Raw genomic sequence first — 24,676 nt, forward strand, 5'->3', positions numbered from 1 at the left:
TCTCCATTGTTTGGGTCAGACAAGGTCCGGGGGCACATGAGCAGGGGCCACCACCACCCACAAGGTGTCCCCTAAGCCTGGTCCCAGAGATTGACCTGGGTCTCTGCTGGGCCATGCCCTCCAGCTCCAGGGCTGGTCAGGCAGGAGGAGGCCCAGATCTTGGACCTGCGCCAGAGCAGCTCCCTACTGCGACAGCACCTCACAGGGCCCTGACAGCCCCAAGGACACCCTCTCCTCACCCCCTCGGTCCTGCTGCCCTGGGTGGGCTCCAGAGCCCAGGTGGTTTTCTCACTGGGGCCTGTCCCTCAACACCCCCCAGGTTCATGCAATTTGAGGCAGAGGATGAGATCAGGATGGGGAACGTGTCCTGCACAACGTGGGCACAGGGCATGCCACCTCCAGCTCCACCAAAGCTGGCTCCTCAGGAACCCACATCCCGCAAAAGGGGCACTCAGTCTGTGAATCACCTTCCCTCTGGACGTCAAGGCACAGGTAAGAGAGGCCTAGGCATGGTCCCTGTTCCCAGATTGGTCCTTTTCCCTCAAGGGGGCATTGGTCTTTCAACACGGATAGCCCCAAGGGGGTCTCAGTCACCCCTTTCACCTCTGGGGTGTGGACCTGTTCCATTTAGAACCTCATCACCCTCCTCCCTGTCTAAGGGGCCCCTGTGAAATCTGCCTAACAAGTGTGCTGGTGGGGAGACCCTTGATCATTAGATGTTCCACACGTTCTCACACCTGACTTTTACCTGTCCCTGACTTGAATCTGGCCTCCCAAAAAACCTGAGGCTCTGGCTGAACCTCCCCCTTCCCACAGGCATATCCATTGCCCCACAACAATGCCCTCCCCTGTGCCTGCTCAGGGGTCAGCTTCTGGGCGCTGGGTCCCCTCACTTTCCCTTCCTCCTGCTCTGCCTCAGCCTGTGCTCCAAGGAAACACGGCCCCAGGGTCCAGCACACCCACCCAAGGCCACGCAGAGCCTGGCAGCTGCTGGAGAACAAGGCCCCCAAGGAGATTCCCCCTGAGGCTCGCAGGGAGCATGGGGACATCCCGCAGGCACTGGTGGGTCCTGGCCCCTCAGCCACAGGGTAGTCAGATATGGAATGTCGAGAGGATGGATATGAGCTGCCACAGGACGAGGACGGCTGCTTCCCAGACCCAGATCTCCTCAGCTACGTGGACAAGCTGTGTTCCCAGGAGGACTTTGACACCAAGGTGGGCTGGGCCTGGAGTCTGAGACTCCAGGATTCCAGGGAGAGATGCTCTTAGCACCCTAGTTCTGGCTTTGGCCCAGGATAATGGGATTTATGCTCTGGTCCTTGACCCTGACATCTGTGTGTCTTCCTGTGTGTCTGAGTGTACTTTGGTGCATAGGATGTGTATATGTGGATGTGAAAGTTGTACATGTGTGTGTCTCTCTCTCTTTGTAGGCCTTTGTGTGTCTGTGTCGGTGCCTATGTGTTGGTGCTTTGGAGCCCATGTGTCTGCATGTGCACCTGCTTGTGAGTGTGTGTGTGTGTTTATGTGAGAGTAGACAATACCTATGGGAGATTGAAAGCTCCCCCTTTGTGAGGGGGGCTCTGTATTGACCTCTGCTAGTCACATTTCTCCCAGGTCTTCCCGCCTCCCAGAGCACTCCGGCCAAGGCTGCTCAGAGCCTCTTCCTTCCATTCCAGGTGGAGGCAGTCATTCACCCCCGATTCCTGGCAGAGTTGCTTTCCCCAGAACCAGAGCTGGATCTCTCCGGCCTGGCTGAGGAGCTGGAGCAGGAGGAAGGACTCTCCCCTGAAGAGGTGGCCAGGGGAGGGACTGACACTAGGGAGACTGGGGGCAGGGTGGGAACCCAGGTGACCCTGGAAATACAGAAGGAAAGGACCCAGGTCAGCCAGGGCCGGGGAGGGCCCTAGTGCAGGAGGCCCTGAAGGCTCTGTCCCTCCCTCCCCTGACGTAGAGGCCCTGCACCCAGGAGGCTGCCCAGCTGGGTGCAGGGCAGGAGGAATGGAAGGGGAGGAGGGGAGCCGGGGACAGGGCAAGGACCCTGCTGGGGATAAGGTGCAGGAGGAAGGCAGGAGTGCCACAGGCTCTGTCTGTGGATATGAGTCCCATCTCACCTCTCCCTGCCCATAAGCCCCGGCTCTCCCTGGAGGGTGCAGAGCAGTCACTGTCCACCTCTCTCCCACCAGCTAGTGCAGACACAAGTCCTGGCCTTGGAGGAGGACGATGGAGTGCCAGCCACTCCCAATCACAGGGCACCCCACATGGACTCAAGACCTTCAGAGTCTGTGGCCCAACAAGATGCCCAGAGGAATGAGCAAGGCCCACAGCCCGGGGTCAGAGATGAAACCTGGACACCCCAGATGGATTGCCATGGCCATCTAAGGCACCCCCAAACAGACAGGGGCCTGTTCAGGCACAAAGGCTCTGTGCCCTCTCCAGGATATCAGGAGCCCCCTCAGGCTGGAACAGCACAGCCATGTCCTCACTAGGGCACCAAGCGCTCAGGCCCTCCATCAGGACCCAGGGCCAGCAAGGGTCTCAGGGAGGCCTCTCCTCTTAGTGGAGCCCCAGGGCTGGGTCACGGGTTCAGTGAGGATGAGGAGGAGCTCCCCAGCCTGGCCTTCCTCTTGGGCCTTCACCACAGCCTGCTGCCCTGGGGGCTGCCACAGAGCCCTGTCCCTGCCTCGGGTCTTATCTGCACTGCAGGGCAGAGGGCCCAGCAAGCTTTCCAGGCCCCTGTGCCCCAGAGAATGGGCCTCAGCTCAGGCCCCCTGGAAGCTGCCAAGTCTAGAAAGCGGGCTCGGTGTGGAGGCCTGGCTGCTGCTGAGGAGCTGGCCAGGCCTAGGGCTGACCTGCGAGGCTTTGGGTGGCACACCCTGGCTCTGGGGCTGGTTGACCCTTTCCAGCCCAAAAGGAGCAGGTGTGACCCATGTGTCACACGGAGGAGAAGGAAGCGGCACTGCAGCCAGTAAGGAATGGTGGGCCAGCACTCCAGGGCCAGTCCAACTGGGCAGCCCCCATGGAAGCCTTGGGCTCCTCCACATCCTAGCAACCTTCCTGGCTGCCATAGGGGTGGGGAGGAAGGACAGAATGACCAGAGCCAGGAGGGGGTGGGGGTGGCTGGGGTTAGGTGGTGGGGACTTGGGTCTGGGTGTGTGTGGGTGGGCACAGTAGCTCCTTTGCGATGGGGGATGTAAAACATGGATAAAATCGTTCTGTTGAGAAATGCACTTGGTCCCCTGTCATCTTGCATGTGCCTGTGTATTCAGAGATGGGTCGTCTGAGGACAGAGAGGGGATCTGTGGGGAACGAAGCATGTGTGAGATCCCAGGCAGTCTGGATCCACAGGTGAATGACTAAGTCTTTCCTCCACAGAGACAAGGATGCCCAGGCTGCTCCTGGGAATACACAGCTCTCAATAGCCCCAGGGACAGCCTCATCATCCCTGTGTCTCCAGCCTGCTGGGCTAGGGGGCTTCTGGGGCATTGGTTCCATGCTCTGCATCCCGGAAAACTCTGGGGATAGAGAGCTGCTTTTGTGCCGTTCAGCCCTCTGGACACTCACCAGTTGTGAGAATGGAGGATGGAGGCAGCCCTTACCTCTAGAGAGTTGCTCTCTGCCTCTCTGAAGTGGCCACATGACAGGCTGGGGTGATCCTCCACTCCTCCAGGGTGTCCCGTGGGGGTGGCCTGTCCAGAGAGGAAAAGGCTTGGCTGTAAGAATAGGACTTTCTGCCTCAGTGCCTTGTGGGAAGGAGAGCATCCTATCGTCTTAGTTGTGTTGTTGCAATGTTCAAAATGGTGGAGGCAGCTGCCTCTTTGCCCCAGTGAGGACAAAACAATGGGGGGAATGAGTGACTCAAATTTCTTGGCCCGTTAATGTATTGGGGGGAGACTTAGATCATGTTGAGCTCAGTGGTCCCAACCTCACCAGCCCACTGGCTTCCACCCCCAGGTAGCTTTTGATAAAGGAAGTCCTAAGACCTTATATAACCAGTGATAATTTTCTGATTTTAGTGAAGAGGGTTAAGGATCTAGGGTTTCTCCTGGGAACTTTCATATGCCACAGTGTCAGTGAGGGAAAAAATGGTTTTAATTTAATACATAAGGTCTTTGATCAATTCTTTGTGAAGCCTAAGTATATTTTATCTAATGTTTCTTGTGGAAATCAAGTTTTAGTTTTAGTAAACAAATGTACGTCTTTGCAATGCAGTAACTTTACTTCTATTCTTTTCTGCAAATATTGGGGGTCAGCGAAAATGTCTTGTAAAGGATCACAATGTAAATATTTTCAGGCTTTAAAGACTATACTTCATCTGTTTTAAATTGTCAACTCTGCTGTTGTAGGTTGAAAGCAGCCACAGGCAACACTTATTTTTAAGTGTGACCATGTGAAAACAAATCTGTATTTACCTAAACAGGCTGTTGGCCAGACTGGACACAAAGGCCAGTATACCCTCACCCCTACATGCACAATCCTTGGTCTTTTAAAACTTAAGTTCTGGCATCTTACATTATCAATGTAGAATTTACATTATCTTTATATCCTATGTCAGAATTTATTTATGATTGAAAAGTAAACTTTAAATAGCTTACATAATTTATGCATGATTATAGAATGTCTACACACCCTAACAGTGACAATGCCAGATCCTCTCACCTCCTGAGCCATGAAGGAACTTCTACATGTTTTGTTTAATGTACTCATGAATCTTCTGCCTTATCCTGAGCAATAAAACACACTTCAACCCATTCAAGAGAAATGAAACCATGAAGAATACATTCTTCAACCACAATGGAATCAAACTACATTTTTAAATAACACACAACAGGAGAACCTCTAAAAACGTTGAAAGTTAACCACATAGTCATAAACGATGGGTCAAGCAGGAAGTCATTTCAAAGATAATAACAAAAAGTACATAGCACTAAGTGAAAACAGTGCAACATATCAAACTTGTAGAACCCTGCTGAAGCCAAGATGAGAGGAATATTTATAGCACTAAATGCTCACATTATGCAATTAAGAAATGTTTCAAATCTGTAGTTTAAATTTCTACTTCAAGAAAATTGAAAGAGCAAAATAAACTCAAAAGAGATGGATAGAAATAATAGAGATAAAAGCAGAAATCAATGTAATTCACACAGAAAAACAACAAATATGGAAAAAATTTCATTCTTCAAATGGTAAAATACAATTCATTAACCTGTTGTAATTATGACAAAACTAATAGACAAGATACAAATCATCAATATCAGGCGGGAAATGGGCTCTCATGGTAGATCCTGTAGTCATTAAAATGCCAGTGAGAGATTACTATGAACAGTTTTACTGTTCTCATGAATTGTGTCCTAGAGAAAATGGAACAACCCCTCAAAAATCAGATACCAACATACCTGATAAAATAGATAATCTGAAAAGTTACATAATCATTAAGGAAACTAAATTCATAATTTAAATTTTTCTGAAAAAGAAATGTCCTGGTCCAGATGATTCCCCTGACGTATTCTACAAAACATTGGAAGTAGAACTGTCCATCATCTCTTCCAGAAATTAGAAGAGGAAACTTTTCCTAATCTTTTATGAGGCCAGTACTAATTTGATACCAAAAGCAGACAAAGAAAGTACAAAACTGTAAAGGTATAGATGAGTATCTCTCATGAAGATACACACAAGCTCTCTCAAAACATTTAGCATTTTAAATCCATCATGTATATATAGAATGATACCTTATGACCAAGTAGAATTAATTCTTCATATGCAATGTTGATTCAATATTAGGAACTCGGCAATGAAAAAGAGTCCCCTGCTGCTAAAAATAACAACTTAGGTAAATTACCATGCAAGTTACACTGAATGAAAAAGCCCACCCCGAGAGGTTACATCCTGTATGATTCCAATTATATAATACTCTCCAGCTGATAAAATTAGGAAGAAAATAGTCAGGGTTACCTTTGATTAAAGATGAATTTAAGGGGACAGAAGAAAAGTGGGTGTGACTAAAAGGGCAACATGAGGGATCCTTATGGGAATGAAACTCTTGTTTTGTGCCTTTACTTTGGCGGTGAATACATGGATACATCCATATGATAAAATTGCATGAGGTATATACATGCACAGACACACACAGACACATACACACACAAAATTCATATATGAGAAACTTGGGAACCTGAATATAATCGATGGACTGTATCAACGTGACTAATTTTGTTAAACTCTTGTACTATAATTTTGCAAGATGTTGCCACTGGTGAAAACCATGAAGGGTACACAGGAGCGCTATAATTTCTTACAATTGTATGTGGATGTATAACTATCTCAAAATTCAGTTTAAATTTCTCAAAGAGGAAAGGTACATTTTAAGTACAAAAACTAGATAGAGACTCCTGCTTTGATCTTGCATATCTTCCAACACTTTAGGGTTAGATAAGAAAGTTTATGACATATTTCAGGAAATTTTCATTGTGTAAATTTTACAGTATTTGAGTTAGTTGGAACTCAAGTATTCCTGCTACAACATGATGGAACAGAGTAACCAGAAACGAAGAAAAACATACTTCATCTCTCTCTGTGCACATGCCTTTCTCCTCACCACGAGTTCTCTTTATATGATGGTTAATTTAGGTGTCAATGTGGCTGGGGCTCAGTGCCCAGATACATGATCAGATGTCCTGGATGTTTCTGTGAAGGTATGTTTTGGATGAGATTAACATTTAAATGGTTGGACACTTTAAGTAAAAAAAGATTACCCTCTATGATATGGGTGGGTTTCATCAAAGCAGCTGAAGGCTGTAAAAGAACCAAGAATGATCTTCCCTGAGCAAAAAGGAATTTTGCCAGCAGACAGCCTTTGGACTCATCAAAATTCTTTCCTGAGTCTGCAGGCCTGCTGGACTCCCCATCAGATTTTGGGTTAACTGTGCCTCCAAAATCTCATGAGTCAGTTCCTTAAAATGAACCAATATCTATCCCTATACACATTTCTATTGGTTGAAACTTCTCTGGAGAACCCTGACCAATACACTTCATATTTCTGCCCTTCCCCCACTTTTTTCTTTCCTTTCCCTTTCAGAAACACTCACTGCTTTATCTCCCTCTGCATAGAGATGCACTGACATTCTAGGGTCTTAATAAGTTTGGTCTCTCTCTCCCTCCCTCCTCTTTTCCTTTCTTTCAGTCCCATGTTCTTCGATTTGTGAAAAACATCATGAAAAGAATTAGGTGGTAGTAGTTGCAAGTATTGTCAAGTGTGTGAATTATCCCTACCCTTGAGTGAAATTACAAGGGTGCAGCTAGATGATAGCAAGTTAAATGCTCTCTCCATACATCAGCTGTCTCCACAATCCATGGGTTACAGACTGGAATCAGAGCTGTATGGCTTTTGGAATATAATGAGGGTTTGAAGCTATGATAAGAGCACACAGACCTCAGCTAGCTGGAAGCAGACAGAGAGGTCATCACCTGGAGGAATCCCCAAGACACATGGACATCCTCTGTAACTGAAGAGCTGGGTGCCAGAGTGTTTGGACCACTGATCTCCCCGCCACAACAGGTGGTGGGCTTACTTACCATTTCCACAAGAACAAATCTCAGTTGCATTTCTTGAAGATGTGGTTGATGTAAGGATGCTCCAATAAACTTCAGCCAATTTGGTGTTTTTCATCATCTTGACATTGTGTCACTCCTGACTTCATCCTGCAAAACTGAGCCAAGAGTTGTACCTTGCTGAAACTGTACTTCTTAACTTGGGAACATAGCCAATGCAAAGTATACTGCTAGAAAACCTAACACAAATTCTGAGGCATATGGTTACAGGCAGAATCAAAGTCCAAAACAACTCTTGGAAATTGAAAGTATGCCTGTGAGCCACAATTAAGCTTATTTTCCTTGAGTGTACAAAAGCCAACAGTATTAATTTCTTCATATGGGGAACAGCTAGTATACACAAAGTCCCAGTATTCATGTCCTTCCTTTTTTCATATGCCACCTTTTTTTTCTTCTATCATCATTCCTGTGTATGTGTGTATGTAGGCATTTATAATCATGCATAAATGATGTAAGATATGTAAAACTTTAATTTTCAATCATAAATAAACAAACATTAAGAAAATGTAAATTCCGCATTGATAATGAAGGACTCCAGAATTTAAGCTTTTAAAGAACAAAGATTATGGGAGTTCCCATCGTGGCGCAGTGGTTAGTGAATCCACCTAGGAACCGTGAGGTTGTGGGTTTGATCCCTGGCCTTGCTCAGTGGGTTAAGGATCCAGCAATGCCTTGAGCTATGGTGTAGGTCACAGATGTGGTTCGGATCCCACATTGCTGCGGCTCTGGTGTAGGCTGGTGGCTATAGCTCTCACTGGACCCCTAGCCTGGGAAACTCCATATGCCATGAGAGCAGCCCAAGAAATGGCAAAAAGACAAGAAAAAAAAAAGACAAAAGATGATGCAGATAGGGGTTGGCACAGGCCAGCCTGTGGGTCTAGTCTGGCCCACTATCTGTTTTGGTACATACAGTTTTACTGTAACATGGTCACACTTGTTTGGGTGTTGCCTGTGCCTGCTTTCATGCTGCAACAGCAGAGTTGATTATTTACGACAGGTAAGGTATAGTCTTTAAAGCCTAAAGTATTTTACAGAACATTTTTGCTGACCCCTGATATTTGTAGGAAAGAATAGAAGTAAAATGATTGCATGGCAACTACATCTATTTGTTTACTAAATTTAAAAATTCTGATTTCTGTAAGAAACATTAGCTAAAATACATTTATTAGGGATTTCTCAAGGTTTCAATTAAAACCTCTCATATTAAATTTAAAACAAAAAAACATGTTTGCTACTCCCACAGCTTACAGAAGTTCCCAGGCAACCTAAGCCTGCTGAGGCAATGCCAGATCCCGAAGCCATTGTGCCACAGAGGGATCTCCAAATTCAAAAAGTTTTTAAAGAACAACACGTCAATTTTGATGTTAAAATTTTTAAGGCCACACTTTTAGAATTCATATACACTGTTTATAGAGAAGCTGTATAAGGTCATATGATTTGTACCACTCACTGCAAATCACTGAACCACTGATTTTCTGATCAGTTATAAGGCATATTTGCATTTTATCTTAAATTTGTTGTTGTTTTATCTGAGCAAAAAAACATATGTTGGAAATTTGATATATTTCGGTTAATTAGGCTTTTCATGGGAAAATAGGTCAGAATCTATTATAATGTATATTATGCTAACTATATTTTACACTATGATATAATCATGAAGATATATTATGAAAGTTGTCTAGTACTAAAAATGTTTCCCTTTATAGACCAAGTCTTAAAATTTTTTAATTGTTTTACAGCAGTGAATGCACAGCATTCTTGATTTTATTGTAACCTAGTGCTGTGGTCATTCATTTAACTCACTGCTATACAGTTCCTCACAATTACAATTGCAGCTAGAGAAGGAGATGTGTCTTTAAGGAGCCAACTGGCATGGATATTTTTTGCTTTTTGTTTGGAACATTTGAGATTATGTATAATTATTGAAGTACATACTGGTTTGAAAATATCAACTGGTACAAGAACAGCTTTAGATTATTTAACAGAGTTTATACATTGATTTTTTCCTACATTCTGGAAAATGGTATGATTAACTGAAAACTATTTTTAGGTCTCTTTTTATTGAGGAATTTCTGGATGTGGAAAACCGTGTTAAGGCTTAGGGTTTCCCAAAGTGGATATTGTCATTTTTAATCACTTTTAGCTAAACTTTGCCACACTGTGAAGTAAGGACAAAAATGATGAGGAGTGAACAGTCTGATTAGAAGCTTTGGCTCCCAGAAGGGCAGTGTTAGCTGTATTTAAACCCATCACCATATTTAATACAGAAGACACTGAACAGGGCGTCTGCAATGATGTGTAGTTTCTTGCTAACCTTAGATTTTGGTAACCCAGCTGGGAATAAAAACAAGCCAAGAGGAAGGCAGTGGGTGCTCTTCTCTTCCCATCACATCACAGACAAGGAGACAAGAGTGAAATGCTGAAAGATCAGCTGTCAGAACCTTAGCATCACAACTAAGTATGGAACCTGCTGGTCAGAAATGCACACACCCGCCATGAGTTCTCAACACGTGGGCAGCCATGCTTAACAAGGAAATTCCCTGAGAGTTCAGTGAGCTGAACTAGAGCACATTCAATGCTGAGAGACCAGCCATGGTGGGACCCATGATGGCCAGATCTGTACACCAAGACTGAAAGGACGTGCACAGTCCCAGTGGAAGTCCAGCAGGGCCAGCACTTGTGGATGACTATCAGGGCCATTTCTCAGGAGCCTCTAGATCTAGCAACACCTACACACATATACAGAGAGAGAGAGGAAATCACTGAGGAAGGGAGGAGAGAGGACACAAACTAAGTTTACTGGATGGCTTGCCAAGGAGGTAATGGAGGAAGGGGTTTCCTGGAAGCTCTTCTTGTTAGTATTGGTAGCTAGGGTCTTTCCCCAGATGGGAGGAGTAATTTTCTGTAAAGGACCAGATTGTAAACCTTTTAGGTGTTGTAGTCTTTATTGTCAGTGTTGCAAGCACTCACCTTGGCTGTTGTATGTGAAAACTGCCATAAACAGTACAGAAAGATCAAGTGTGGCTGTGGTCCAACAGACCTCCACTCACAAAACCCGTGGTTAATTGGACTTTGCTGACCACTTTTGTAGAGTGTTTATTAAACACATCTCATGTTTGGTGAGTCAGGTACGTCTGCCAAGGCCTGGTATATTGCACTTATAGTTCACAGTATTTTTCCTCATCTTAGGGTGAAAAAAAGCAGTGTAATGGAACAAGGTCTGCAAATTTGATATCTTTAAGAGCTTTTTTGGGTGGAAATATTATTTCTTTTTATTTTTTCTTTTTGTATTTTAGGGTTGCACCTGTGGCATATAGAAGCTCCCAGGCTGGGGGTTGAGCTGGAGCTACAGAGGCTGGCATATACCACAGCCACAGCCATGCAGGATCCAAACCACATCTGAGATGTACACAGTAGCTCATGGCAACATTCGTTCCTGACCCACTGAGCAAGGCCATATATGGAACTTACAACTTCATGGATAGTAGTCAGCTTCATTTCTGCTGTGCTACTATGTGACTCCTGGAAATTCTCCCATTTACAATAATTTGTAAAGGGAAGAAAAGAAAAGAGAGGATCTTAGATTGACTGGAGTCACCACGAACCAAAATCCTTAAAGGGATTGCTGGCCTAGACTGTGTCTCTGAGTTTCTCTACCTAGTCCACACGCCACGATCGAGAACCGAGGATGTAATCCTCTAGGAAATACTTGTTAAGGATGGAGGAAAAACCTTCCAGGTCATTTCCAACACGCACCTCTCAGCACCTTTTTTAGACTGCTATAACTCATTCCCTCAACTGTGGAGAACACCATGGTATTTGCTGTCTTGGGAGACATGAAAAGAATCAGTGGGTTTTTGTTCTGAATGCTGGCCCTGTGTGAAGGGAGATATGTCTTAAAATGGCCTTCATTCTCAACACTTCCTCAGTCTTCCAACAGCTAAATGAGAGCCAGAAGCTGCACACTCATCTTCCCACAACACAAGTGAAGGACATCTTCCCCCACTGCCAGCCCTGCAATCACTGGCCTCATCCTGTGAGTCTTGCCCCTGTGCCAGCCACCCAGACCCAGGACCAAGGACCTCAGGCAAACCCTCCCCAGTCATCTAGTCACAGGCTAAGGAGCTGGATACTCACTCCTATATCCAGCTCAGGCCACACCTCCTCAGCCAGGCCCTCACACTCACATCTTCAGTGCCCCAGTGCTCAGTCTGGGACTGGCCACTTTCTTTTGCCTTGGGCCCTGAATGATCATGCACGATCAATCTCCACAGGCCTGAAGGCTTTGGTGGTACAGGGGGATTTGCATGGAATAAAAGCAGAGTTTGTAGTTGGGGGAAATTAGAAAATCTTGACTGGATGGATTTCAGAAGAACAGATGAAACACTGGTTCTAGTACATCAACTGGAGTTGTGGAGAATTTGAGTGGACCTTGGCCAGCTTTGGTGGGGGCAGCTTGGGAATACCTGGAGATGGAGCCTGGGGCACCTTGTTTCCAATTAGGCCTCTTGGCTTTAGTCATGTCTCCCAGAGCCAGAGCTAAAAGGGAAGGGATGTGTGTGTGTGTGTGCGCTTATATGCATGTATACCTGCACTTGAACTCCTTTGCTAGTATATACTTGTCCATGTGTGGTGTGGTGTGTTTTGGGGCCAATACAAAGAGAAAGTGGCACCTCTTTCTTCTAAGCAAGTGGTGATAATTGTCTTCCATATGGAATCAAGCAAAGGAACAAAAACCCTGTCAACTTCTTTGTTAAAATGGTAGAATGAAAGGAAACAACACTCTTCTGTTAAATATGCAGAATCCTCTAGAGGCACTGTAATGCCTGGTCTATGGCTGTGCCCAGCCAAGGGCAGGATAAACAGTCTATCTGGTCAGTCTATGTAGGAAGTTTCTGGGTTCCTCACCAAGCCACATTTTATTCCTTCTTGGGAGGCTGGGGGTTAGGAATGGCACCTACCCTGCCCTGCCACCTACCTCCATGGCTCCTCTGAAGAAATGGTCTGAGAAGAGGTGGTACAGAGGGACATGTAGCTCCAGTATATAGGAGGCCCATGGGTTTCCCACAAGGGGGGATAGCAGGCTTTGGAGAAAGAATTGGGTATTCATTTATGCTTTTAGACCATGAATCTCTTACTCCAATGGCTACAGGGGCTGAACCATTCCTTTGCATGAGAGGCCCAGGCCCACAGTGGGGATTGAGAATGGGGGGCTTAAGCTAACTTTGAGACAGTGCTTGCTCCTTCTAGTCCTGCCCTTAGCCCTTCCTCTAAGTTTTTTGAGCTCCATTGTTTTACTTTATTTTTATTTTTAGTGCCAGACCTGTTGCATATGGAAGTTCTCGGGCTATGAGTCGAATCAGAAGTACAGCTGCTGGTCTACAGCACAGCCACAGCAATGCCAGATCCAACCTGCCTTTGCGACCTACACCATAGCTCATGGAAATGCCTGGTCCTTTACCTACTTAGGGAGGCCAGGGGTGGAACCCACCTCCTCATAGATACCTGTCTGGCTCCTTATAGCTTAACCACAATGGGAATTTACTTTTTTTCTTCTTTCTTTCCTTCACTTTTTTTTTTCCATTCTTATGGCATGCGGAATTTCCTAGGCTAGGGATTGAACCTGAACAGCTGTAACCAGGGTCACAGCTGGAACCAGGGCCACAACAGTGAAAATACCAGATCCTTAACCTGCAGAGCCTGAGGGAACTCCAAACTCCATGGTTTTTGTCCTTCCCTTTAAAGGTCTGTGGCAGAGGCTCTTGGTGGCACCTGGTTGCCTTCACTGGGGTGCCTCTTTCCTGGTGGCTGAGTGTTGTTGCTAAGGGTTCACAGCTGCTTCCTTCACAGGGCATTACCCACACCCAGGCACAGACTTCCTTATTCGAGAAGTCACGAGCCTATGCTATCAGCAGAAACTGGTATCTGGCAGGGGGTAGGGTCAAATTGAGCCCTTTCATCTCCAGGGGGACCAACTCTGTGTTCTTCATGCTCCAGAGAGAGGTCCCTTGAGGACCAGGATAAGGTTCTGTTTCTTCCCCTGCCTTATCCTATTTTCCTCAGTCCCCAGTTCATGAGCACATTTTCAAGGATTTTCCCAAGTGTCCCCATCTAAGATTCGCTTCTGGTGATCTTGCTCTAATGCACTGGGTATGAGAAGAGTCCTAAGAAACACATGCAATTCTAGAAATGGATCACCTTTTAGCACACAAGCAAGGATGACTCCATGGGTATGTTGTATGGAGTATTCCTAACCTCTGGTGTGCTTCAGCAGTAACTGTCCATGAAGTGCAGACACTGGCCAGGTCATCCTTTAGTCCTGGGTAATAATAACTAAGAGGATAGTAACTAAGGACAATGGCCTTATGCCTTTGTAGATTCATGCCAATGCTCTACTGAGGGAAGATAATAAAGCCTCATATCCCTTACAGGGGAATTCACAGTGTCTCTCTGGGAGTATGGAGGACACTTTCCTCCCAAATCAGCCTCTCCGTGAGTCAGGAGATAGATGGGATCGAGAATAAACATTTCCTATCAGCCACCTATTTATACCTGAAGATAAAAATGCAAAGAACAAGTTAAAGAAGTGGAATTGGCCTTTTTGGACACTTAAAGCAATGAACACATCATGGGCATTTAGGGCCTAAGCCCTGCTTGGGTCAAAGATAAAGAGGTCACACACTTCCTATCCTTAGGGCGAAGGAGAACCAACTTCACATGCACAGAAACACTCCTCTGGGTCAGAAAGGGAGGGGTCACCAGCCAATAAAAACTTAGGCTATGTTACTGCCAGTGAGGAATCCATCTTGACCCAAAGATGTGCATGCATATTGGGGAGGGCCTGGGTCCGATCAGGTGTGCAAAATGAAATAAGAACTTTGGCCAATGGGAAACAAAGACCCAGATGAACTTCCCTAAGTGTTTTAAATCACTTCTCTGGGACACTCCTCAATGATGGGGATGATTGCATTCTCACTCCTCCTTTGTGTGTATCCTACTGCTTTGCCTCTGCCTTAGACAAACAGACAACATAGCTAAGTCTACTGTGTTTCTAACAATAAACTCTGTACCTGATTTCACAGACTTTGCTTGCTTTAAATATTCTTGCCTTCAACAGGGGGTGAGAATCAAGGCAGTTCAGTTGGTAGTCCCCAGCTGGTCGAGTGGCTAATATTCCTGTTTCATCCAGGCTTCCCAGCTTCCATTCCTGAGCAGAGAATTAAGATCTCACTTCAAGCCATCACTCTCTGCCATCTCTCCAAAATCATCAGCATCCTCATCCATCCAGGCCAGATGTGACCTGAGTTAAACTCATGTGCAGGATTAAAGTTTGTACTTATGGTACATCCCACATGTGAAGATCATCAACGTTTTGCTAAACCCTTTGAAGCTGGTTAACCCTGTGCATCTATCAGCTGGTCTCTATGATCTTTCCCTTCTTCCCTTGAGCCAATTGCCATGGGGCAATTCTGAAAAATACCAGCTATTTGCTTAAGAAGGGCTGGGCAGCTTCGTCCTAGGCCCTGTAAATATGGTTGTAGCTACTCTGTAACCTTTTCACTTTGGGTTATATGAAGTGGTTTAGGTTAAGTTTGGAAAGCATGGAAACTGCAGCCAGACAGGTAGCCTTCAAATCCTGGCTTATTTAACTATGGCTTAAGGGAAAGTTACTTAACTTCTCTGCAACGCTGTTTACAGAACTTTAAATGGAGTAAGAGTGTTGCAGTAATGGCATCCATCTCCAAGGGATGCTGTGAGAATAACATATGTTAATAAAGGTAAAGTGCTTTGATTAGTGTCCAGCAAGCAGGATGTGTCATATAATGTTAGCTGTTATTATTGCAAGTCATTACTCTTGAGTAAATACAGACTGCAATCTTCAGTTACAGAATGTTCTTTTGATAAAACTATATTTCATTCTTCCATGTATTAGGCAGATTGGTCCCTAAGTCTGAAGTCATCCTGGACTTTGAAGATAGCATAGAAAGTAGGAAAATATTACAAAGCTATATTAAAATTCTAGATCTTTTTCTACATTTCTCTTTATCCAATAGTTTATGCCCTAACATAAGTAGGTATCTGTTCAATCACACCTTTATCACCTTGTATTAAAGAGCTCTAATTTTTCTTTTCTTTCTTCTTTTCTCTCTTTCTTCTTTCCCTTTCTTAAGGCTGCACACATGACATATGGAAATTCACAGACTAGGGGTTTGTTGACTTCCACTGTGCCACAGTGGGAACTCCTAGGTCCCTAATTCTCTTGCCTAGAACAAATGGATATTCTCTCATACTTACCCCATCCAGACTATTTAAAATAGCATGGTCTGCACCTTGAAACTCCATTTCCTGGTGGGTCATTCTTTATCAAGAATACAAGCAATACAACACCATGCGCAAAAACAAAATCAAAATGGGTTAAAGACCAAAATGAAAGGCCAGAAACTTACATCAAAATTCTTGGAGGAAAACAGGCAGATCACTCTTCGATAAGTATGGCAGCAAACCCTTTTTGATGCCCCCTCTAGAATAATGAAAAAGAACACAAAAATAAAGAAATTGGGAATTACCCTTTTGGCACAGCCAGTTATGAAACTGACTAGTATTCATGAGGACACGGGTTTGATCTCTGGCCTCACTTAGTGAATTAAGCATCTGTGGTATAGGTCACAGATGAGGCTCGGATCCCACTTTGCTGTTTCTGTGCTGTAGGCTTGCAGTTGCAGCTCCAATTCCACCCCTAGCCTGGGAACTTACATATGCCACCATGCCCTAAAAGGAAAAAAAAAATGGACCTATAAACTCAAAAGCTCATACACATCAAAGGAATCCATAAAAAAATGAAAAACAACCCACACAATGAGAGAAAGTACTTGAAAATGAAGCAACGGACAAGGCATTCACCTCCAAAATATAAAAATGGTTCATATAGTTCAGGCTAAAAAAATAAACAATCCTTTGAAAAATGGGCAGAAGACCTAAATACACATTCCTCCAAAGACAGAATGGTTTCCAAAAAGCACATGAAAAGATGCTAAGTGTAAATAATTATGGGAGAAATGCACATAAAAACTACAATGAGGTCTCACCTCACACCAGTCAGAATAGCCATCATCAAAAAGTCTACAAATAAGGAAAGAGAACCCTCCTATCATGTTGGTGGGAATGTAAATTGGTACAACCGCTAAGGAAAACGGTGTGGAAGTTCCTCAGAAAATAAATGTACACCTGGCATATGATACAGCAGTCCCACTCCCAGACATGTATCTGGACAGAATGATAATTCAAAAAGATGCGTGCACCTTTATGTCCACTGCAGCACTATTCACAATAGCTAAGACATGGTAACTACATAAATGTCCATCTTCAGATGAATGCATAAAGACGACATGGTACCTATATACAATGGAATCCTACTCAGTTCAGTCATAAAAAAAGAATAGAATAAATCCATTAGAAGCAACATGGATGCAACTAGAGATTCTCATACTAAGTGAAGTAAGTCAGAAAGAGTAAGACAAATACCATATGTATCACTTATATATGGAAACTAAAATATGGCACAAATGAACCTATCTACAGAACAAAAACAGACTCACAGACATGGAGAAGGGACTTGTGGTTGCTATGTTGAAGGAGAGTGAGTGGGATTGAGTGGGATTTTGGGGTGAGGAGATGCAAACTATTGCACTTCGAATGGAGAAGCAATGAGATACTACCTGTATATCACAGTGAACTATATCCAATCTCTTTTGATAGAACATGATGGAAGAAAATATGAGAAAAAGAATGTGTGTACAGCAGAAATTGACACATCATGGTACATCAACTGTAATTTAATTTTTTTTAATTAGTAAAATTTAAGAAGTAGAAAGAATGTTCTCTCTCTGGGGGAGGGGAACACTGAAATTTGCTGTTAATTATACCAAAGGTATAATGTTTGACTTACACAAGATGAGAAATTCAAACAGATATGGTATCCAACATTGTGCTTTTAGGTAACAATACTATTCTCTAAACTGACTGGATTCAAAGGTACTAAAGACTCTATTATCTGTCACTGAAAAAGTCACCGACAGCCCAAGGTATGGTGTGGCTGTGTGTGTGTGTGTGTGTGTGTTTGTGTGTGTGTGTGTGAGTGTGTGTGTATTTATTCAAAATATCTCCAAGGAAGATATACAGAAGGCCAACAAGCACATGAAAAAATGATCAACACCACTCATCACTGATTATTAGAGAAAAGCAAACCAAAACTACCATGAGATACCACATCACACCAATAAGAATGGCCACCATTCATCAGTCCACAAATAACAAATGCTGGAGCAGGTGTGGAGAAAACGGAACCTTCCTGCACTGTTGCTGGGAATGGAAACTGGTACAGCCACTATGAAGAACTGTATGGAAGTACCTTAGAAATCTATTCATAGAACTACCATATGATCCAGCAATTCCACTCACGGGCATATATTTGGACAAAATGTTCCTTCAAAAAGACACATGCACCCACATGTTCACTGCAGCTCTATTTACAATAGCCAAGACAAGGAAACAACCCAAATGCCCATCAACAGATGAGTGGATAAGGAAGATGTGGTATATATACACAATGGAGTCCTATTTGGATATAAAAGAGAATGAAATAATGCCATTTGCAGCAACATGGATGGAACTAGAGGCTCTCATCCTGAGTGAAATAAGAGAAAGACAAATGCCATATGATATCACTCATATCTGGTATCTAATATACAGCACAAATGAACCTTTCCACAGAAAAGAAATTCATGGACTTGGAGAATAGTCTTGTGGTTGCCTTGGGGGAGGGGGAGGGAGTGGGAGGGATTGGGAGTATGAGGTGATCTGATGCTTGAACTATTGCTCTTGGAATGGATTAAACAATGAGATCCTGCTGTGTAGCACCGAGAACTATGTCTAGATACTTACAATGCACCACAACAATGGGAGAAAAATTATGTATATATGTATGTGTAACTGAGTCCCTATGCTGTACATTCGGAGAAAAAAGTGTGTTGGGGGAAATAACAATATAAGATAAATTTTATTTATTTATTTATTTTTTTATTTTCCCACTGTACAGCAAGGGGGTCAGGTTATCCTTACATGTATACATTACAATTACATTTTTCCCCCACCCTTTCTTCTGTTGCAACATGAGTACGTAGACATAGTTCTCAATGCTACTCAGAAGGATCTGCTTGTAAATCTATTCTAAGTTGTGTCTGATAAGCCCAAGCTCCCGATCCCTCCCACTCCCTCCCCCTCCCATCAGGTGGCCACAAGTCTCTTCTCCAAGACCATGATTTTCTTTTCTGAGGAGATGTTCATTTGTGCTGGATATTAGATTCCAGTTATAAGTGATATCATATGGTATTTGTCTTTGTCTTTCTGGTTCATTTCACTCAGGATGAGATTCTCTAGTTCCATCCATGTTGCTGCAAATGGCATGATGTCATTCTTTTTTATGGCTGAGTAGTATTCCATTGTGTATATATACCACTTCTTCCGAATCCAATCATCTGTCGATGGACATTTAGGTTGTTTCCATGTCCTGGCTATTGTGAATAGTGCTGAAATGAACATGAGGGTGAACATGTCTCTTTTACGTAGAGTTTTGTCCGGATAGATGCACAAGAGTGGGATTGTGGGGTCATATGGAAGTTCCATGTATAGATTTCTAATGTATCTCCAAACAAAAAAAAAAAATTTTAAATATATCACCATTGAATACTTCCAAACAAACACTGTGTTTTTGTTTTTATTTTTGTCTTTTTAGGGCCAAACCTGTAGCATATGGAGGTTCCCTGGATAGGGGTAGAATCAGAGCTCTAGATGCTGGCCTCCACTACAGCTACAGCAGTGCCAGCTCTGAGCCACATCTGTGACCCACACCACAGCTCATGGAAATGCTGAATCCTTCACCTGCTGGGCAAGGCCAGGGGCTGAACCTGTGTCCTCATGGATGCTGGTCAGATTCATTTCTACTGAGCCATGAGGGGAACTCCCAATCAAATACTTTTAAAAGGAAAAGTCCTAGGTCACCATGTATTTAATAGTCTTTGCTAAATATTTGAATCTTAAATGTTTGTAGAATGGAACATGAGAATATATCCTCAAAGTAACTCTTTATATTAATTTGCAATCAATTCCCAAAAGCAGTATAGGCATCTCATATCAGAAAACTTCCAACCAATAACAACCATTACATCTTCCCAAATGCAAGCTAGACTTGAAGAAGCAGGAGCCATACCACCACCAACAACAACCAGACAAACAGCATTAACATCAAATCATGATGAGAAGGGAGAATCTGATTTCTACAATGTCTCCTTACATTTTTTAACACAAAAGTTTTCAACAAAGATTTATGAGGTGTGGAAATTAAAAAAGGAAATATGATTCATGCGGTGAGGCATTACAAGGACTTTTAGTCACTCTCTTATATATTCCCATAGTACAAAGTGAAATTTGGGACAAAGAACTAAAAAAACTCAGGAAACTGGTGCCTAACCAAATGGAGAATGCTAATAGAGAGACAGAAGTTACAAAAAGGAATCAAATGTATATTCTAGTGTTGAAAAGTACAGCTGGGAATGAAAAAGGCATTGGGGGAATTACTAACAGATTTGAGCTGGCAGAATAATGAATTGGCCTATTTGAAGAAGAACTGACTGAGGCTATCCACTCTGAGGAGTGGAGAGAGGCAAGAATGGACACTATTGAGCAGAATGTAACAGACATATAGGACACCATTAAGTAGGCCAACATACATATAATAGGAATCCACATGATACATATAATAGGAATTACACCCAGAAAAGGGAATCAGAAGTCAGGGAAAATATTGGGAGAAAAATGCCCCAACTCCTCAAATATGATGAAATACATGAATGTATACATCCAAGAAACTCAATGAACTCCAACAAGATAAACTACAGGTCTACACAGATACTATAGTTAATTGACAAAACCCATGACAAAGAGAATTTTGAAAGCATCAAGGAAAAAGCCTAGTAGATTTTCATATTTAGGGAATGAAAAAGAAGAACTATGAACCAAGAATTCTGTATCTGATAAAACTACCTTTCAGAAATGAAGGAGAGGAGTGATATAGGCAAGATGGCAGATTAGGAGGCTCCAGGTCTTTAACCCCATGAAAATATCAAGGAAACAATCAGGTAAGAATAGCTCTGTGGAAGCTCTAGAAGACAAAGAGTAATCTGAAGCAATCAAGTGAATAGCCAATTGAGAAAGGGTCACACTCAAAATGATAGCAAATTCCATGATATTCTGCCTCCTCTATTCCTCACCCATTGTGAATGAATATGGTGCAGTAGAGGACCCAATCACTGGTCCTCCATTGGGAGAAACACACGAGTGCAACTTGATTGCAGGGTTTGGCAGGCCAGGCAGTGTCTCAAGAATCTGATTTCTGTCTCACATGACTTGAAGCTGAGATAGGGATGGTGGGACATTTTACATATCAGGCTGGTGGCCGTAAAAGTGATGATGGATTCAATGGCACAGGAGAAGTTCATGGCAACTGTAGACCTGCACACATGTGGAGGTCAGAGATGACTGACAGAAGAATGCAATAAAACATGTAAGGGCCAAGAAGACAAAGGTGAGGTTTTTAGGGAAATTAAATACTTAAAAGCAACTGTGTGGGAGGGAGAGGATTAGGGGGGTGGGGAAGCACATACACACTCCCAGTGAAGGCACATCCTCAGAAAAGACCTGAGAGCACGTTAAGGCTTTGTATTGGACTGTTTAGTAAAGGTCTTCATTTGCACATATCCAAGATACAAGACTGGGTAACGTGGCGTTTTTGTTTTTTTTTTTTCTGCATATGCAACGTTTGATAAATGCTCACAAAATATAAAAATAAAAAGGTAGATGTGGCTCATTCAAAGGAACATTAATAAATCTGAAGCAAATGAGCATAAGAAACATAGGCTTCACAGTGGCTAGATGAACTTTTTCTTTTTCTTTTTTTCATTTTTTTTTTGTCTTTTTGCCTTTCCTAGGGCTGGTCCCATGGCATATGGAGATTCCCAGTCTAGGGGTCTAATCGGAGCTATAGCCACTGGCCTATTCCAGAGCCATAGCAATGCAGGATCCAAGCCACATCTGCAACCTACACCAGAGCTCACAGCAATGCTGGATCCTTAACCCCTGAGCAAAGCCAGGGATCAAACCCGTAACCTCATGGTTCCTAGTCAGATTTGTTAACAACTGAGCCACAACAGGAACTCCTAGATGAACATTTTAAACAACTGCCTTAGGTATTCTGAAATAGCCAAAGAAGAACACACATAATTAACAAAAGGAAGTCAGCAAGGTGGAAGGTGATGAATGAATAAACGAAGAATATAGACAAAGACATAGAATTTATTTCAAAAAAGAAACAGAGGGTCTTGATCAGGAATGGATGTTGGACTTTGTCAAATGCTTTTTCTGCATCTATCGAGAAGATCATATGATTTTTGACTTCTGTTAATGTGGTGTATGATGTTGATTGATTTGCATATGTTGAACCATCCTTGTGAACCTGGGATGAACCCTACCTGGTCATGGTGTATAATTTTTGGATATGTTGTTGGATTCAGCTGGCTAAGATTTTGTTGAGAAATTTTGCATCTATATTCATCAAAGATATTGGCCCGATAGTTTTCTTTTTTGGTGGTATCTCTGTCTGGTTTTGGAATTAGGGTGATGATGGCATCGTAGAATGGTGGGAGTATTCCTTCTCCTTCAACCTTTTGAAAGACTTTAAGGAGGATGGGCACCAGATCCTCTTTATATGCTTGATAGTTCGCCTGTGAAGCCAGATGGCCCTGGACTTTTATTTGTAGGGAGTGTTTTTATGACTTCTTCAATTTCATTTCTAGTGATTGGTCTGTTCAGTTGGTCTGTTTCTTCTTGATTCAGTTTTGGCAGGCTGTAAGATTCTAGAAAATTGACCATTTCTTCCAGATTGTCAAATTTGTTGGCATAGAGTTGTTCATAGTATTTTTGTATGTTTTTTTTTTGTATTACTGCAGTATATGTTGTGATTTCTCCTTTTTCATTTTTAATTATATTTGAGTTCTTTCTCTCCTCTTTTTAGTGAGTCTGGCCAGGGGTGTATCAATTTTGTTTACCTTTTCAAAGAAACAGCTCTTGGTTTTATTAATTTTCTCTATTGTTTTTTTGAATTTCTACTCTATTGAATTCTTCTTTGATCTTTATAATTTCCTTCCTTCTGCTGACTTTGGGTCTTTTTTGTTCTTTTTCTAATTTGCTTAGATGGAAGCTTAAGCTGTCAATTTGGGATCTTCTTTTTTGGGAAAGGCCTGTATCACTATAAATTTCCCTCTGAGCACTGCTTTTGCGGCATCCCATAGATTTTGAGAGGTTGTGTCTTCATTATCATTTGTCTCAAGGTATTTTTAATTTCCTTCTTGATTTCCTCATTGACCCACTGGTTTTTTAGTAGCATGTTGTTTAGTCTCCATGTAGTAGGTTTTTTCTCATTTCGTTTCCTGTGGTTGATTTCTAGTTTCATGGCATTGTGGTCAGAGAAGATACTTGAGATAATTTCTACGCTCCTAAATTTATTGAGGTTAGCTTTGTGTCCCAATATGTGGTCAATTCTTGAGAATGCTGCATGTGTTGTTGACAAGAATGTGTATTCTGATTCTTTTGGATGTAGTGTCCTGAAGATATCAATTAAATCTAACTTCTATTGTTTCCTTCAGGATCTCTGTTGCTTTATTGGTTTTCTGTCTAGAGGATCTGTCCATTGGTAGGTATCAAGGGAGCATTACTGAACATAATCAAAGCCACTTATGATAAACCCACAGCAAATATAATACTCAATGGGGAAAAACTGAAAGCCTTCTCACAAATCTGGAACAACACACAGATGCCCACTCTCACCACTGCTCTTCAACATAGCTTTGGAAGTCCTAGCTACAGCAATTAGACAAGCAAAAGAAATAAAAGGCATCCATATAGGAAGAGAAGAGATCAAACTGTCACTGTATGCAGACGACATGATACTTTACATAGAAAACTTTAAGGACTCAACCCCAAAACTACTCGAACTGATTAATAAACTCAGCAAAGTAGCAGGATATAAGATTAACATTCAGAAGTCAGTCGCATTTCTGTATACCAGCTATGAACTATTAGAAAAGGAATCCAAAAATACGATACCTTTTAAAATTGCACCTCACAAAATCAAATACCTCGGAATACACCTGACCAAGGAGGTAAAGGACTTATATGCTGAGAACTATAAAACTTTACTCAAAGAAGTTGTAAAGAAATGGAAAGATATTACATGTTCAAGGATTGGAAAAATCAATATTGTAAAAATGGCCATACTACCTAAAGCAATCTACAGATTCAATGCAATCCCTATCCAATGACCCAGGACATTTTTCACAGAACTAGAACAAACAATCCCAAAATTTATATGGAACCACAAAAGACCCAGAATTGCCAAAGCAATCCTGAGAAACAAAAACCGAGCAGGAGGCATAACTCTCCCAGACTTCAAGAAATACTACAAAGCCACAGTCACCAAAACGTGTAGTACTGGTATCAAAACAGACAGACAGACCAATGGAACAGAATAGAGAACCCAGAAATAAACCCTGACACCTATGGTCAATTAATCTTTGACAAGTGAGGCAAGAACATAAAATGGGAACAAGAAAGTCTATTCAGCAAGCATTGCTGGGAAACCTGGACAGCTGCATGCAAAGCAATGAAACTAGAACACACCCTCACACCGTGCACAAAAATAAACTCAAAGTGGCTGAAAGACTTAAATATAGGACAGGACACCATCAAACTCCTAGAAGAAAACATAGGCAAAACACTCTAGGACATCAACATTATGAATATTTTCTCAGGTCAGTCTCCCAAAGAAATACAAATTAGAGCACAAATAAACCCATGGGACCTCATCAAACTGAAAAGCTTTTGCACAGCAAAGGAAACCCAAAAGAAAACAGAAAGACAACTTTCAGAATGGGAGAAAACAGTTTCCAATGATGCAACCGAC

General features: G+C 42.8%; 1 long non-coding RNA gene across 1 annotated transcript in view; it reads right to left on the reverse strand.

Annotated features, from left to right (window-relative positions):
- Window positions 1–4,535: 4,535 nt before the first annotated feature.
- The window catches only part of LOC146396377 (uncharacterized), a 63,985-nt gene continuing 43,844 nt past the window's right edge, over window positions 4,536–24,676 (reverse strand). The window contains exons 3-5 of the long non-coding RNA XR_014828256.1: window positions 16,053–16,126; window positions 14,676–14,812; window positions 4,536–7,703 (exon numbers count right to left, since the gene is read on the reverse strand). This is a non-coding gene — a long non-coding RNA (uncharacterized LOC146396377). The remainder of the gene's footprint in view (window positions 7,704–14,675; window positions 14,813–16,052; window positions 16,127–24,676) is intronic.

This window comes from Sus scrofa, chromosome 14 (assembly GCF_054392235.1).
Source record: "Sus scrofa isolate SSC_HxYL_T2T_F1_AM1 chromosome 14, Sscrofa_HxYL_maternal_Yorkshire_Landrace_v2.0, whole genome shotgun sequence".
NCBI classification, from domain to species: Eukaryota; Metazoa; Chordata; class Mammalia; order Artiodactyla; family Suidae; genus Sus; species Sus scrofa.